This window comes from Molossus molossus, unplaced genomic scaffold, assembly GCF_014108415.1.
Source record: "Molossus molossus isolate mMolMol1 unplaced genomic scaffold, mMolMol1.p scaffold_m16_p_4, whole genome shotgun sequence".
Classification (NCBI taxonomy): domain Eukaryota; kingdom Metazoa; phylum Chordata; class Mammalia; order Chiroptera; family Molossidae; genus Molossus; species Molossus molossus.
The window spans coordinates 34,737,077-34,755,448 of record NW_023425377.1 but is presented as its reverse complement, the minus strand read 5'-3'; the positions used below and the strand labels follow the sequence as shown (position 1 = coordinate 34,755,448).

General features: G+C 44.9%; 1 non-coding gene across 1 annotated transcript; it reads right to left on the bottom strand.

The window, feature by feature from the left end:
* Nucleotides 1-11,272: 11,272 nt before the first annotated feature.
* Nucleotides 11,273-11,336, bottom strand: LOC118616653. The gene has a single exon (XR_004956638.1). It is a non-coding gene; the product is annotated as a U7 small nuclear RNA (small nuclear RNA).
* Nucleotides 11,337-18,372: the final 7,036 nt, after the last annotated feature.

Genomic DNA, 18,372 nt, shown 5'->3' with positions numbered 1-18,372 from the left:
CGAGTGAGAGAGAAACATCAATCAGCTGCCTCTTGCACATCTACTAGGGACAGGAGCCCGCAACCTGGGCATGTGCCCCAAGCAGGAATCAAACCGGCAGCATCCTGGTGCATATGACAACATTCAACCAACTGAGCCACACTGGCCAGGCCACAATACTAGGTTTTAAAAATATGTCATCTCTATGCCCTGGCCAGTGTGTCCCAGTTGGTGCAGAGGGTCCTGTACACCAGAAGGTGGCGGTTTGATTCCTGGTCAGGGCACATACCCAGGTTGCATGTTTGATCCCCAGTAGGGTCTCAAGCAGGAGGCAACTTATGACTGTTTCTCTCTCACATCGATGTTTTTTTCTCTCTCTCTCCCTCCCTTCCTTTCTCTGAGATCAATGAAAAAAAATATACATATATATATATATATATATATATACATATATATTTTGTTGTTGTTGTTGTTGTTCAGATAGAGTGGGAGGGAGAGAGAGCAAGAGAAAGAGAGAGAGAAACATCAAAGAACCATTATCTCTAATTCCTCCCTAGCCCTGCAAAGGCTATATTACCCCCATTTTATTTATTTATTTAAAAAATTTTGTTTGTTTGTTTATTGACCTTAGAGAGAGAAACATCGATGAGAGAGAACATCGATTGGCTGCCTCCTGCATGGCCCCACTGGGGATTGGGCTCACAACCTGGGTATGTGCCCCGACTGGAAATCGAACCAGTGACCCCTTGGTGCAGAGTCGATGCTCAACCACTGAGCCACACCAGCGGGGCTATATTACCCCCATTTTATAGAGGTTTTATAATAATTTGCTCAAGATCAGCCTGTTTGCAGACTGAAGTACTGACTTGAAGGAGAGTGATCTGCTCTGTCTGAAAAGGCATCAGGGAAGACTTCAGAGAAAAGGTGGTGTTTGATCAGGGTTTTGAAGAATGAGTAGGAGTTTTCCAGGAGCCAAGACAGGAAAGGAACAAAATGGCACAGAACTTCTGCAGGCCTACTGGAGGACTGGAGCTGTGAGCAGCACCAGTAGAACTTCCTCAGGCCTGGAGGTCTTTGGGTCCCACACCAGGGAACTAAACTGGGCCATGGTTACCTGCCACCACCCTGACAACCATTTCCTTGTCTGTCCCTCAATACCATATCACAACCTACACGAAGGGTGATTATTTTAGGGAGAATGTAGTCAACAGGCTTGTAATCTCAGAGGATTTCACTAAGGCACAGAGCTAAAATAATTGCATGGCTTTGGAGCTTCTCTCCCCACCTGTTAGCTTAACCAAGGGCCCAGCAAGTCAGGGGTATAGAATGGGGCTCCCAGGGAGGCTGGAAGTCAGTGACAGGGCTAGAGTCAGGGAGATAGTCTCAATGGCCTTCAGACGACCCCACCAGATTTGGGGAAGATAAGTGAAAACTTTTCCTTTGTTACAGTCATCTCCCCTCCATTCTTTCTCTCTTCCTTTTACTCCCCTTACACCTGACAACTGCTGCAGAGGGGGTGGCCATCTTGGCGCAGTCACAGGTCTGGTGATCTGACCCAGGATGTGGCATTAGGATCCATCTGGTTGGCTTCACACCTAGGAAAACTGGACTTATTACTATTAACATTCAGTTTCCCTACCCAGAGCAAAGAGAAGGAGACATCCTGGCATTAAGGACAGCAGCCAGAGGAACACTCTTAGAGCAAAAAAGCCTCTGGAGCCTAGCTCAAGTCTTGGGGCCACCCACCCTCAGCCAGTATAACAAAGGCCTCCTGGGGCAGTGGAGGGTTTGAGGCAGACCTTGGGGGAAAGTATATGATCACAAGATGGCGAGGCTTTGGTGCATGTGACAGATAGGTTGCAGGTGCTCTTCAAACTTCTGCTTGAATAATGTGGCTTTGAGGAAGGAGGACGGACAAGGTATGTCCCCGAGGCTGACCCTCTCTCCACCCTCTCCTTGAAACAGCCCCACCAGCCTCACAGGCCTAATTCATTCCTCACATAAGAAGCAGCCCTGGGGATGTAAAGCACAGCATAGGAAATATAGTCAATAATATTCTAATAACTATGTATGGTGTCAGATGGGTAAGAGATTTATTGGGATGACCACTTAGTATGTTATAAAATGTATAATCACTGGAGTATGCACCTGAAACTAATATAATATTGTACATGAACTATAATTGAACAATAAAAAATGATTGAAAAAGAAGAAGAAGCGGCCCTGGGAGGAAATGGACCTCCACAAGAAGCAGGAAGCATGTGCACATTTCAATAAAACACTCAAAGAGGCAATTATTTCTGGACTGCCTATCCCAGCCCAGAGTACCCACAGCCAGATTGCCAGAGCTGCTGTCATTGCCTCTGGCTGTTGGCAAAATTAAACTTCCTGAAAAATGAGAATGAGCTGGCCACCATGTTTGGAATCATTTGCCTGCCTGGGACGGGCAGTGTGGGGCCGGGGTGACAGAGGATGGAAGTGGGGACAGGGGTAGATTATGGAGGAATTGAAGCAGCATCACCCCTACCACATAGCACATGCCTGTGCCATGTGCACATTGAAATGTGTTCAGATCATGTACCAAGTCTTCATGTCACCTGCTAGAATGTGGACTTGGTGAGGGCAGGGGTTGTGGGGCTCTTGATCACTGCCCGAGTTTCCAGTGCCTAGGACAGTGCTTGGTATAGTAGGTGCTCAGTAAATATGTACTGATTCCTGGGTGAGTATTGTCACCAGGCCAGAGTCTCTTGATAAACATGGAGAATCCTTCCCAGCTGTTGGGGAAAGCCCCAAAAGTTTAAATTCAGAATCAATTCCAAAAAACTGACACGTAGCCTTATTTGAATTCATAAGAGGTTTTTTTTTTATCCTCACCCAAGGACATTTTTCCATTTTTTTATTCAAATAGAGCAGGAGGGAGAAAGAGGGAGAGAGAGAGAGAGAGAGAGAGAGAGAGAGAGAGAGAGAGAAACATCGACATGAAAGAAACACATCAGTGGCTGCCACCCACACGACCCAACCAGGCCCGGGGACAAACTGCAACCGAAGTACATGCCCTTAGCGGGAAGGGAACCCAGGTCTCTCCAGACCACAGGCCAACACTAACCGCTGAGCCAAACTGGCCAGGGCTGAATTCATAAGAGTTTTAATTGGAAAAACTTACATACGTGGGCAAAGCAGATTTTTTATTTATTTTTTATTTTATTTTTTATATCCTCACCCGAGGACATTTTTCCATTTTTTGTTCAGGTAGAGTGGGAGGGAGAGAGAGGAACAGAGAGAGAGAGAGAGAAACATCGACGTGAAAGGAACACATCGAGTGGCTGCCACCCGCACGACCAACCAGGGCGGGGACAAACTGCAACCGAGGTACGTGCCCTTAGCAGGAACCGAACCCGGTCTCTCTGGACCGCAGGCCGACGCTCTAACCGCTGAGCCAAACTGGCCAGAGCCAGGGTCTCTTTTATATAGAGGGTTAATAGTAAAGCTATATGCTGGGTATTCATGAAATAATAATGCATTCCTGCCCTGGCTAGTGTGGCTCAGTGGATAGGGCATTGGCCCGTGCACTGAAGGTTCACGGGTTCAATCCCCAGCTCTGGTTAGGGTCATGTGGAGGCAACCAATCGATGTGCCTCTCTCACATCAATATTTCTCTCTGTCTGTCTCTCTGTCTCCCCCTGCACACCACCCAAAGAACAATGCATTCCTAAATTAAGAGATAACATCAGGCAGTTATCACACTCTATATAGTCATTAACCTCCTTCCCAGGCGCCTGTGTTTGGGAGGCATTCTGGTTCTGGTTTTCTGGATAGTCAGCCAAGCCTGAGGCTACAGAGAGTTGAGTCCAACATTTTCCCAGCCTCCTTTGCTGCTGGAGCCATACTGCATCTCAGTGAGTTTCCTTACACCAGCCTTTTATCCCACACAGATCACATGCAGGTATCTTGAGAAGCAAGTTAATGCTTTGCCTCCTCACCCTTCCCATGGGATGATGCTGTGGGTTACTTAAATTCCATGAAACAGTGAGAAATGGCCCCCTTGGCACACAAAGGGCAGGGCAGTGGCCTGGTTGATTGCCCTACAAAAAGGAGGTGCGCCCTGGGGCCTCAGACTACCATAGTTCCCTTTTCACCTGTGTCAGGAGCATGTGCCTGCCCAGACCCTCTTCTACCATCTTGTGATATGCACAGCTCTCCCTGTATCTCCAGCCTCCCGTTCCGGTGTCACATAGTGTCCCTCTTACTTAATGAGACACCTCTTGTGCCCCACTTCAAATTGTCCTAGCCTTACCTCCTACTGGCTTCAACTAGTTTTTGTGGCCTGACCCAACACCCCCCCCCCCCCCCAGGGCCCCTGACCTTACCTTCTGGCTTTCTGCCCCAAGTGCTTCTTTGTGGCTGGAGAACTAACTGTAGGCTTTCAGCCCGAAGCACAGGGTAGTTAATACCCTGGAGACAACTCTTGACAATGGGGGTGGGAACCAGTGGATAAACATTTCCCTCTTAATTGTCCCAGTTGATGGTTTTAAGACCCTTAAAAAATCTTTTCAGAATGCTCCCTGTTTGCTTAAGACTGTAACCAACTCAGTAACACATTCATACATTGTCATGAGCTCTCCTCCATCTCTGACCCTCACCCCTGCTCCCTGGATCACAGCCTTTGTTCCATGTTTGGCTTTCAGGGGTAACTCAGGCTAAATCTCTTTTCCTTTTGTTCTCTCTGTCCTAGTCACACTGGTTGCCTTTCAGTTTTTCAAGTTTTCCCCATGTCAATGTAAGAAATATTCAAACCTCGGAAGAATTTTTGTGAGTTTGAGTCAAAACTGTTGCCAGCTGCCAGGAAACAAAATCTCAACAGATTGAGATAATGCTCCAGATAATGACAGTTTTGCACCTTATTTATACATCACAATCCAAAGAGGAGATGTAACCTTGGCCAGTTTGGCTCAGCGGTTAGAGCGGAGGCCTGTGGACCAGAGAGCCCCGGGTTCGGTTCCCGCTAAGGGCATGTCCAAAAAAAAAAAAAAAGAGATGTAACTGGATTACACGGAATCTACTGATAATAGATTGGGGGGGGGGGGGCAAAATGGAGAAACCTCTGGGATCAGATAAAAAGTAAAATGATAGCCCTGGCCAGTTTGGCTCAGCGGGTGTTGGCCTGCGATCCCGAGAGACCCCGGTTCGGTTCCCGCTAAGGGCGCATACCTCCGTTGCAGTTTGTCCCCGGCCCTGGGTGGTCGTGCGGGTGGCAGCCACTCGATGTGTCCCTTTCACGTCGATGTTTCTCTCTCTCTGTCTGTTCCTCTCTCTCCCTCCCACTCTATCTGAACAAAAAATGGAAAAATTGTCCTCGGGTGAGGATAAAAAAAAAAAAGTAAAATGATAGCCCTGGCCAGTTTGGCTCAGCGGTTAGAGTGTTGGCCCATGGACCAAAGAGTCTTGGGTTTGATTGATTCCCAGTCAAGGGCAAGGTACCTGGGTTGCAGGTTTGATCCCCGGCAACCAATCGATGTGTGTTTCTCACATCAATGTTTCTCTCTCTTTTTCTTTCCCTCCCTTCTCTCTTCCTCTCTCCCACTCTATCTAAAACTCAATGGAAAAATATCCTCAGGTGAGGATTAAGAATAAAATAAAGTAAGGACAGCCATTTTTTTAAAAAGTAAAATGATCAACACATACATCTTTTACATAGGTGCATACAAGATAGTTAACAGTCCACAATTAACTCAATAACAATGAGGGGATTTATGGTCTCTGCAGAGTGGTATCTGTGCTCTGGGGGGTCCAGATAAAGGAAAATTACTTTGACATCCCAAAGATTTGTTATCACAGATGCAAAAGACAATAGACAGGCTCAGTTAAAGTAAAGACTGAATTTTGTCAGAAAAGATGCTGGTGTAGGACATGACTACCTGCCAGAAACTGCTTTTAGTTAAAACGTTTTAATTTCAGGCCACCCTTTGTGGTTACTTTAGGTCTTTGAGTTTGCTAGGCGCCATGCTTGTCAGGTTAGCATGTGGCCCCTTTTTGTCCACACCCATATTGGGATTTTCAAACAAGATTTTTCCACTACCTGGAGTGCTTTTCTTTCTGTTAGGGAAGCCCCTTGGCTGAGACCTGAATGATCAGGAGGCAGTTATGAGAAGGAAGATCTGGGAGGAGAAGGTTCCAGGCAGAGGAACAAGCCAATGCAGGAGCCCTGAGGAGGGAATGAATGTGTTACCAGAAAGGGGACATGGCCTTGAACTGGTCTGCCTAGGGCCAGGCCAGTAGTGGGTTCTTGACTTCATGCAGGAAAAGTTTCACAACATGATCCCAGATGAATTTTAGAGGACATTTATTAAAGCTGGGGACAGTAAAACAAGAATTGGCCAGGGAAATGAGCCTAGGCTGGTCTGCTTTGGCTCACTGAGAAGTCAAAGGAAAAGGGGCCTGGGGGTTTGCCTGCGATGAACTGCCACTGCCCATTGCTGCCCTGGTAACTAGTCTCGTGGGGACCCTTGGAGTTTAGGAGATGCGTGCCTGTGGGGGAAGAAGGGTGGGTGGAGGCACAGGTGTGCTCTTGGGAAGGAGAGCTCCAGCTGAGACCTTGGTTTGGAGGGTTTTTTTGTTGTTTTTTTTGTTAATTCTCACCTGAGGATATTTTTCCGTTGACTTTCAGATAGAGTGGAAGGGAGGGAGGGGGAGAAGGGGGAGAGAGAGAGAGAGAGAGAGAGAGAGAGAGAGATCAATGTGAGAGAGTCACATCGATTGGTGACCTTCTGCACAATCCCAACCAGGGTTAGGGGATTGAACCTGCAAGCCAGCTACGTGCCTTTGACTGGAAATCAACCCTGAGACCCTTTGGTCCACAGGCTGAGGCTCTAACTGCTGAGCCAAACTGGCCAGGACAGGAAATTTGTATTTTATTTACTGAAAAAAAAATTTTTTTCTTTATTGATTTTAGAGAGAGAGAAAGGGAGAGGGAGAGAGAGATAGAAACATCGATGAGAGAGACCACCAACTGGCCGCCTCCTGCATGCCCTCCACTGGGGACCGGACGCACAACCTGGGCATGTGTCCTGATCAGGAATCAAACTGGCAAACCTCTCAGTGTATGGGTCGACACCTAACCACTGAGCCACACCAGTCAGGCAGGAAAGTTGTATCCTAGATGCATCAGGAAGTAAGCTCCTTTGGAGCAGGGATTCTGTTTGATTCACTTCTGGCCCTCAGTAAGTAGCAGACACTCAATAAATGTTTGTGAAATAAATGAATAAGCATCCTTGCATGTATTCTTTGATGTAAGAAATGTCTAAATTTGTAGAGAATTTTTACGAGTTTATTTGAGCCCAACTGAGGACAATTACCAGGAAGTAAAATCTCAAATGCTCCCTTGTTGACGTAAGAAAAGTCCAAATTTGTAGAGAATTTTTATGAGTTTATTTGAGCGCAACTGAGGACAATTACAGGAAGCAAAATCTCAAATGCTCTGGAGAATGACAGTTCTGCTGTTTCTTTTATGCATTTGAAGTTAAGGTGGGAACATGAGGAAGATGACATGGAGGTGGGAGAAAGCAAGGTGGGGATTGGATTACAGGATGGTTAAATAAGATTATGTGCTCTCTTGAGGGTGGTTGTGCTTATTTCAAAGGTGTGTCAACCTAGATGCACAAAAATAATTGGCAGGGCTTCCTTAAGGCAAAGATAAATATTTCACTAAAAAAGGTATATGCCTGAAGCCTGACTGCCCATCATGAGCTGCCCGGTTAGGAATTTATGATCATATCACTCTGTGAGGTTGCTTTCCATAGAACCCCTTTTTCTTCCAAGCCATGTCCCAGCCACCTCTTCTTCCACACAAAGTGACAGATTAGTTCTCTTTTCTAAGATGACAGCTGCAGGAGGGACAGGGTCAGGCTGGTTTTGTTTTATCCTGAGAGAATCCGTTGGGAGTGAGAGCCCTGCCTGCTCTGGGCCCTGACTCTTCTGTCTTCTGTTTTCTCCTACACCCAATTCTGATACTGTTGCTCACTTCTCTGCTCCTGCCGGGCTCTGCTCCTGACACCATTAGTCACCTCCCTCAGTTCCCAGCTTCGTTAATGAGCCGCTGTCTTGTCTTCAGTCTGAGACAGGCCTCCCCCTGCCTGCTGCCTCCTGGGTAAACCAAGGTCTGGGGTGGGAGTGTAAGGTTCAGAGAAGGATCTTCTCCCCGCTCCCCACCCCCACCCCCACCCCCACAATGTTCTGAAGGGGATGGGAGAAAAAAGGATTATCTCTGGGTAAAAGAGGAGGTAAGTGGAAGACAGCTGAAGTTTAGGGGTAGATTATAAAGGGGACCCAGCTTTCTTGCTGTAAAGACTCCATGGAAGGGATAAGGAACAGAATGAGAAAACAGCAGGAGTAACTGAGGCAAGGCTGAAGGGGAGAGGTCCCATGCTCATGGGAAACTGAGGCCAGGGGAACTTTGCTTGGCTGATGGCCTTTCCTGGGCCAGCCAGTTTCTGCCCTGTTCCTGTTCTCCACGTATAGAGGCAGGGAGGTGACAGAATAACTTCTTAAGGGCCCTGCCAAATACCAGAGAACACTTTATTGAGATTCCTTGATTGTTGTGGGTTGATCTGAGGAGCCCTGGGGAGGGACACCCACCAAGGTGCCAGGGTGACACAGGGCTTCCACACTGCTGTGCCATGGTAAGAGGCTGTACCTGGCAGGGACCCTGCAGAAGAGATGGCACACTCAGAAGGTAAGTTGAAGAGAAGGTAATGAAGGGAATATTTCCTCAGCTGGGTTACAGGAAGCAACAAAGGATGCAGAGGCACCCAGGGCCTAGCCACAGAAGAAAGACTTTACTAGTTCTTGGCTGGAAAGGAAAGACGTAAAGCAGGGAGTGATGTTGCCAGAACCTGGGGAGACCTGTATGTGGGAGAGCCTTGTCCTACAGGAACTGCAGCCTTCTGTAAAGGAATACAGCTGCTGCCAACACTGAGGTCCAGCAGTGCAGATTGTCACCTGCCAGAGCCTCCCATTGGCCAACCCAGCAGGGAGCTGAGGGTGAGGAGCCAGGGTGTTACAGTCCATGCAGGTCAGCTTCCTGCGGCACTGAGCAAAGCAGAGAACATTTTTATCTTCTTCTCCTGATGTCATCCACCCCTAGGTCTACCTTGTCCCTACCTAGATCCTAGAAAGTTCACAAGTCCCTGTGCCATCTGTGCTCAGAACCTACACTGTCTCTCAGGCTGAGGTGGGACAGGTCTGGGCCAGGCTCAGGGGAAGCCCCAACCATTCGGGGAGAATTTCATTTGTCCTGAGTCTACCTCTACCTCTGCTGTTTAGCATCAAGAGTCCCAGATGGCCCCATTCTCCTTGTGCACGGCTTTCGGAACAGGCAGGCTGGGTAATTACATTTTCCTAATAAACCCTTGCCACATTTGAGTCTCTTTCAACAAGATGAGGCAGGAGGTTTCTCCCTGCTTCTCCCCTGCCTGGGCTCTGGCTTCTGTCCCTTTTCCTCTGAAATTCCATTTTGATCTGAGGAGCCTGGGGAAGCTGGGGGAGCACCCTGACCCTCTCGGCATCCTAGAGACTAAGAAAGGGCCTATTCCTGCTTGACTTATCCTAGAAATGCTAAGGCCCTTTCTCTTCCCCCTTAGAACTATTAAATTATTAAATTCCATGGGTTCAACGCTGTCCTGGGTTTCCACCTTGAACCTTAATTGGTTCCTTCCTCCACACTGGTTCAATTCTCACCCTGGGTCACCCTGAAGGTTCCTAAAGGAGAAACTTGAGGTAGAGTGGAAGCATGCCTTAAACATTATTTCTGTGTATATCTGTGAGGGTGTTTCTGGAGGAAATTAGCACTTGAATTGGTAGAGTAAGTGAAGCAGATTGCCCTTACCAATGTGGGTGGCAATATGTTTAACCAGATATCTGGGCATCCCATGTCCCAGTCAAGTTGGCACAGAAAATTAACCATCACATATACCTACCAGTTTAGGCAACTGTTCTATCCTTCTTCTCTCCCCAGCATCCGAGACTGACTGGGCCCCAGATTTTACCACTGCACACACCTTGTAGTAGAAGACTACTGTTTTGGCCTGTCTAGCATTTATTTCCCCTGTACCAGCTTTGGGAATTTGGCTTGAGGCACTACTACTACAGCAGTTATAATCTTGATGGACTATTAATGAAGACTCCCTCAATTCCTTGGCTGAGGAGTTGGCATGTGACCTAAGCTATGCCAATCAGATGGTCTTTCTCCCTTGAATCTTGAATGGAATGACATGAAAATGGAATTCATTTATCCCCAAGGCAACACCATGAAAAGATTATTCCTTAGCCCGAGCTCCCTTATGGAATAGCCTCTTCAGTATTTTCTTTGATTCTGTGAACCACCCCCATTTCTTTCTAACATAATCATTTTTTGTTTAAATTAGCTATAGTTTTTCTGTTGTTTGCAACCAAACATTCTCACCAATGCAAACTCCACTTTCTTAGAGGAGCTGAGGGGTTTGTCTCCTCCAGTGGGCTCATGTCTGCAATCTCTGGCTTGGATGCAAGTCTCATCTAGTCCCGGAAAGAAAAGGAAAGAGACCTCCTGACGCTAGTGGATGCTTGTCACACACCTTGTCTTAGGAACCTGTTCTTTGTTGCCTGACTCAAAAAAAACCTACACCCAGCCTGACTTCCATGTCTCCACACTCAGGTCATAGCCTGATGTAGCCATGCTTATCTCCCATAACTCCCTATCACAAGTTCTACTGCCAGGTCAGGCTGGTGTCCTTGTTATTTTCCATAAATAGCAAACTCATTCCTGTGTCATGCCTTTGCTCGTGATGTTCTTGAACACCCGATGAAATGCTAGCCCTCTGCTGAGCGTCTGAACTCTTCTCAGCCCTTAAAATCTTAGGCCACATTCTGCCTTTTCCTTTCCTAAGCCTCTTGTACAACATCAAAACTACAGCTACTTCTGAACCAAGCACCTCAGTGACCTCTCACTTATGTGGGACAGAGCAAGTGATCTGTGTGGCTGATCTTTGTTTCCTTTGTAGAGTTAAGTCTTCAAGGAGATGTCTTGGTACTTTTTCCTCAGTGTATGAGGCTGAGCACACAGTGGATGCTTGTGTTTATTTCTCCACCAATAGTTTGACAATTGTCTTGGTCCTGTAACCCATATCCTTCCTTCATTCATTTACCTAGCATTTATCACCCACATAGTAAGTGTGGGTTCTCTACTAAACTCTAGAGGTACACAGAGAATAAAACATGGCCAACAAATTCACAGTCTAGCAACGAAGTTTTGTTTTGTTTTTTAGGTCCTTCTGGTAAAAACTGGAAGACCTATTAGACAAATTTAAAAGAAGCTGTAAGCACTAGTAATGAAGATTTGTTGAGAATTAGATGTAGCAGGGTGAATTATTGAGAAAATAACCTTGTCTAGTTTTTCTCAGCTGCAGGTTCACCTCAAAGGAATGAAAGGCATCCCATCCCATCTGGTGGAAAAGCTAGACTTTGTGTCCTTGTTGTTTGGACTTTGGACTTTCTTTCTTTTTAAAAATTGTTTCTTTAGCCCTGGCCGGTTTGGCTCAGCGGTTAGAGCATCGGCCTGCGGTCCAGAGAGACCGGGGTTCGGTTCCCGCTAAGGGCACGTACCTCGGTTGCAGTTTGTCCCCGGTCCTGGTTGGGTCGTGCGGATGACAACCACTCGATGTGTCCCTTTCACATCGATGTTTCTCTCTCTCTCTCCCTCCCACTCTATCTGAACAAAATATCGAAAAATGTCCTCGGTAAGAATTTTAAAAAATAAATAAAATTGTTTCTTTATTGATATTAGAGAGAGAGAGAGAAAGAGGGAGAGGGAGAGAGACATAGAAACATTGATGAGAGAGAACATTGAGTAGCTGCCTCCTGCATGCCCCCCACTGGGGATCGGACCCACAACCTGGGCATGTGCCCTGACTGGGAATTGAACTGGTGACCTCTTGGTGCATGGGTCGATGCTCAACCACTGAGCCACACCGGACAGGCTTTTCTTTTTCTTTTTTAAGAGATTTCTAGATATGGGGGAAAAGGAGAAACATCTATAACAAAAATAAATTAATTAAAAAAAAAAGATTTCTAGAGAGTGAGTGAGAGAGAGAGAGAGAGAGAGAGAGACATCAACTTGTTGTTCCACTTATTTATGCATTCATTGGTTGCTTCTTGTATTTGCCCTGACGGGGATCGAACCTACAACCTTGGTGTATCGGGACAACACTCCAACCAACTGAGCCACACTGGCCAGGGATAGAGGTTTAGACTTTCTTGATCCCCATGAGAATTTGTATGTTTCTGGGTAGAAAGGAAAAGCTGCAAGCAGCAGACAACCCAGAGGGAAATTTCCATACAGGCTTCCCTAAAGAAATTGGGATTGGAGGCTTAATTTTTCCCAGTTTGAAGAGGAATGGGCCCAACTCAGGAGAGTTAGTTTGAACTCTCAAGAGTAGAAAGAGAATGAAGGTATGAATTCCACCAGAGCAGAGACCTGAGCTCACATGACTGCAGATCTTCTGAGATGAGAGGGCCTGAAAAGACTATTTGGGTGACCAAATACAGCAACATTCACACTTACTGTATGCGGGGCACTGTCTTGAGCACTTTACATGTATTCACTTATTTCTCACAAGAATCCTATGAAATAAGTGATATTATTGTTTCCATTTTACAGATGAGGCAAATGAATTGCCCAAAGTTATGGACCTGAGAATCAAACCTAGGTAATCACTGAGGGCAGTGTGTGCCTGTGAGGCCTGAGCACAAAGGGCCACAATTTTGGGATCCTTGGCAAAGGTCACTGTGGCTGGGCATTTCACAGAGGAGAAAGAGCTGCCTTAGAACCTGCACCTTCATATGTATGTCACAGCCCAGCCCAGGCAGAGGGCACAGCTGGGGCAACTGACATGAACCGAGGACCTGGAAATCTAAGAAGGGGCTTATTTCAGCTAACAATGGCCACAATAATGCTGTATGACAATTACTATATTTCAGTGCACACAACAGTAAGCTTTTATTTAGCTCATGTGTTTGGAGCCCAGCTGGGGGCTAATTACTTTATAGGCTGGCTTTGGCTGGAGTGGTTGGCTTTGTTCCCCATGTGTCTCACTCTGTTTTCCAGGACCAGCAGGCTAGTCAGGGAATGTTTATCTCATAGAGATGAAAGGAGCACAAGAGTAACAGCCCCAGTGCACAAGCCCATTTTAAGCTTCTGCTGATGTCAAGTCTGCCGAAATACCACCGGTGAAAACAAGTCATATGGCCAAGTCCAGAGTCAAGGGATGGAGAGATACACTCTGTCCATAGGAAGAAACTCCAAAGTTACCTGGCAAAGAATGTGGACATATAATCCTATTACCTAGGAGGGAGGGAAGAGATGGAACAATAATCTAGTGTTCCACAGAACTTAAGTTGGATTTAATTCTGATATAAAGTGATAATGAAATCCTACATTATATCATGGAACAGTTCGTTCCTGTTACAAAGATAAAATCTATCTTCAGGGATTACAAAGTTTGCTATGTGAATATTTAAATTTTTAGTTTTTATTTTAGTGCAAATCTTAAAAATGGTTTTTAACAACAATATGCTCCGGGGTCATAGCCAGTTAGCTCAGTTGGCTAGAGTGTCATCCTGAGACGCCAAGGTTGCTGGTTCCATACCCGCTCAGGGCACTTACAGGAATCAACCAATGAATGCATAAATGAGTGAAACAACAAACTGATGTTTCCCTCTCTCTTTTTCTCTCTTTCTAAAATCAATTTTAAAAAGAAGAGGGGATGGGAGCGAGGTGGAGGGGGTCGATGAGGGAAAAAGAGGGGACATCTGTAATACTTTCAATAATAAAGATACATTTTTTAAAAAACAGAATATGCTCTAGGTGTTCTAGATGACTATAAGCGCTGCCTTACAATTTTTAAAGCCCTAGTGTTCACCTAGAGTACCAACATTTGTAATGCAGGTTTCTCAAACTAGGGTCTGTATTCTTAGAGAGCCATGCATTTTCAAGGTTGGAAAATATTAGTGAGAATGATATACAGTAGACAATATAGAAAAGAGGCCCAGATATAGTCCTGTGAGCATCTAAGGGAGGTTGAGGGAGATATAAGACTTACGGTAGGACTTAGGGAAAGACTTACTCAAATGTTACCACTACAGAGAAGTATGGTGGTATTTGAATAGGTCTTGAAGGATGGTGGGGTGGGGGTGCTGGGGCAAATCTCCAGGTTCCTTCTCTGTGTGGACATAACCAGATTTGTAGTTTCTAGGGCTTCCCTGGACAGAAAGAGCTTCCCTTCAGCCTCTGCAAATCTGGAATCTGTTTATGCTTTTTTTTTTTGGCATCAAGGCCTTGTCTTCCACTCCATATATATGGTAGCATTTCAAGAGGAGGCTGTGGAATGTCAATGGCTAAACTCCCTGGCTTTGAGCCAGGCCAACCAGGGTTCAAATGTTGGCTTTGGTATTTACCAGCTCTGGGCCCTTAGGCAAGTTGCTTGAACTCCCAGAGCTCTAGTTCCCTCATTTGAAGAAAGGAATCCTAATTCTCTCATGGGATATTTAAAGAATAAGAACTCTCTAGTAAAGCCTATGTTTCCTCTGTGGAAGATATTTTACTTCTGATTCAATTTCTTTAATGGTTATAGGATTATTCAGATTTCCTATTTCAAATTGAGTCAGTATTAGCTATTTCAAGCAATTTGTCTATTTCACATATATCTTCGATTTTATTGGTACAAAATGTATTCATAATATCCTTTTATTTTCTTCCTAATGCCTGAAGTAACCATAGCAATATCGCTCTTTTCATTCCTGACATTGTTTATTTTTGTCTTCTTTCATCTTTTTCTTGTTCAGTATCATCAGAGATTTATCAGTTTTCAAAGAATTGGCTTTTGGCTTGACTGATCTTCTTTGTTGCTCATTTGTTTTCTGTTTCTTCTATTTCTATTCTTCATGTTTCTACCTCCTTCTACTGTCTTTGAGTTTATTGTGCTGTGTTTCTTTCTTTCTATGTATTAAGATAGATCTTTAGGTCATTAATTTTCTATCTTTTTTCTTTTCTAAGATGTGCATTTAAAGCTCTATATTTCCTTTTGGAGAATTAATGAGAAAGATATATTTAAGTGCCAATAGGCACTCAGTAAATATCTTATCACCACCATCATCATTAACCAGTGTCAGATGTGATGAGACTCCCTAGCAGTTTCCAGCTCTCTTGCTCTCCAGCTCTAATGTAACACGTCCCCTGAATGTTCATCAGTGACTTTCTGAGGATTTATTCCAAGCCACAGATTTCCTCCCTTTTGGGCTTTGAGGGAGATGTCCTCTGAATGTTAAGGTAGGGCACATACAGGGGCATGTTTCTTTGGCTCCATCCTCCGCAGAGGGCTCAGACTATGTTTTCCTAGGATGGCTGGCAAGTTCCCAGGCCCATGGGAAGTATGAATTCTAATATGCACACCTGTGGCAGATTTTATTTTCCAAAAATGAGTACAATAATATCTCCCATCCTGTATGCTCTTCTAGAATCTTTTTGTTTTCTGTGCCAATAAATGGTGTATGGCTTTCTTACTCTTGAATTCGGTGGGCTAGTGGCTCCTTATATATTATGGATTATAGACCATAGGTTGCAGCAGAAATGATGCTGAGAAATTTCTGATGCTTGGTCATAAAAGGAGATGCAGCTTCTACCTTGTTAGCTGAAAAACTCATAATTAGAGCCCTGAATCACCACATAGGAAGTCTGACTACCTTGTTGTGAGAAAGCCAAACCATCTAGAAGAGGCTACGTACAGGCACTCTGGCCTCCAGTCCTCATCTTCAAATCAACCCAGATCAGGCACCAGATATGCAATGAATGAGCCATTGGTGATTCTAGCCACCAGCTGTTGACAGACCCACATCCTTCTAATCTTACTAGTGGAGGCCCCAGACACTGTAGAACAGAGACAAGCCATATCCCACTGTGTCTGTCCAAATCTTTTTTTAAAAAAATCTTCATCCAAAGATATTTTTCCATTGACTTTTAGATAGAAACATTAGTGTGAGAGAGACACATCGATTGGCTATCTCCCACATGACCCTGACCAGGGCCAAGGATCGAACCTGCAACCGAGGTATGTGCCCTTGACTGGGAATTGAACCTGTGACTCTTCGGTCCATGGGCCAATGCTCTAACTGCAGAGCCAAACTGGCCAGGGCCAAATTCTTGATACAAAGAGTCATTGTAACCTAATGCAACTTCAGCTGCCTGCTACAATAAAAGCCAAACTTGTAAGGCTGGTGCTGGTGAGAAGGAAAGCAGTTTATTCAAGTGCCAGCAATCTGAGAAGATGGGAAACTCTCATCCCAAAGCCCATCTTAACATCTAAATGCAGGCGGGATTTTTTTTTTAATCAGTAGGGAGAGGAAAAGCAAAACAAAGAAATCAGGGGGGAGGGGTTGAAGGTTCTCTGCATGTAAGTCAGCATTCTGATGATTATCTCTAAATCAGTCAAGTGGAGGTCTGGTTTTTATGATTGAGCATCACCAATTCTCCTGAAGCCAGAATGTCCAGTTGTTGGAGTCAACCTCCTTCCCTGAAGCTAGTTTCTGGATCTTACACAAACATGCCACTTATTCACAGTTACATATTAGTTAACAATTCATCTTTTATAAAAACACATTTAGCCCAGCCAGTGTGGCTCAGTGGATTGAGCCTGGTTCCATGAACTGAAAGGTCCTGGTTCAATTGCCGGTCAAGATACATGCCTGGGTTGTGTGCAGGGGGAAGCTGATGGATGTTTCTCTCTTACATCAATGTTTCTATCTCTCCCTTCCTCTCTCTCTAAAAAAAAAAAAAAATCAATAAAAACATATTTATTAAAAAGAATACACATTCAACAGAAACAATATTAAAAGAATAGAGGGATGGGTTACAGCTCTCCATTGTCAATTCTATTCTCCATAGCCACGGAGGGAATTACTGCTTGGTAATGTTAGAATCCTGATTTAGTTTGTTATGGAAGAGGTAGACCTGCTGTGTAGCAAATCTATGTGGATTAAAAACTGGTATTCCTTTTACAATTATTAGCCAGGCAGCTATATGTTTATAAGCACAAGATGAGCAAGCCATAATAATTAAATATATATATATATCCACATTTTAATTTTAATTTTTTATTTTTGCATTTATCTTCAGATAGAGGGGGAGTGGGAGAGGAAGGAAGAGAGAGGGAGAAACATCGATGTGAGAGAGACATATCAACTGGTTGCCACCCACATGACCTCAACTGGGGCCGGGGACAAACTGCAACCTTGGCAGGAACCCAGGTCTCTCTGGTCCACAGGCCAATGCTCTAACCACTGTGCAAAACCGGCCAGGGCAAACCATAATAATTTTGATAAAAGCACTGTGACAAGAAGGATAGTAAGTCTTGGGTTTAATATTCCACCTAGTATGGATCAAAGTCCCTGAGGTATCCACGAGATTAAACAAGAGAACCTGCCCTAGCCGGTTTGGCTCAGTGGTCTAATGTTTTCTTGATCCAAGTGTCCTGCTACCTTATCCTAGATATACTGGTTTCTACCTGGAAAGAGATGTTAACATACATCAGCTGATAGTATATGTTGGTGTGCTGCCACACCCCACCAGGGCAAAAAAGTATATCTAAATAAATATTCATCACCATCTGAGATGCCTCTGGGGAGATTTTGGGCTCACACTGGAATTCTATCTGCCCAAACAGTTTCCTCACTTGACTGTAGATTTTAGAAGGGAACAGTTCTCCTCAGGGTCCCGCTGAACAAATTAAAAGCTTCATATTCTGGTGGGACCTGTGGTTGAATCTGCTGCCTTTCAGGAGAAAAGGTTACCTGGGTATGCAATTTACTGAGCAATTCCTGTCTCAGCAGAGGGATGGGACATTCGGGAATATAGAGGAAGCTGCGTGATAACTTGAGGTCTTCGAGTTGGCATTCTAAATGCTGAAGGAAGGTTTGTTGCTGCATTTGTCCCATTACTCCTGCCACCAAGACTGTTGTGGGGCTTTTTTAGTCAATTTGGTGTTCAAGACAGAGTAAGTGGCTCCAGTGTCAACTAAGAAATCAGTTAATCTGTTCCCCGCTGTCAATTGTATCAAGGACTCCTGTGGAGAAATAATGATGAACCAAGAGATGTCCAGAGGAGCGCCTGGGCATCCTCATTTATCATCTAAATTGCTGCCCCATTCTATTATCAGTCAGTGAGAGTCTCTCTCTTGTTTATCAGGTTTTTTGTCCTTAAGTTTAGGGCAATCTTTCCCCCAGTGTCCTTCCTCCTTGCAATATGCACATTAATTCTCATCTAGAGGTCCTTTACTTTCATATCCCTTTGCATCATTTCTCTTTGGGTTTATT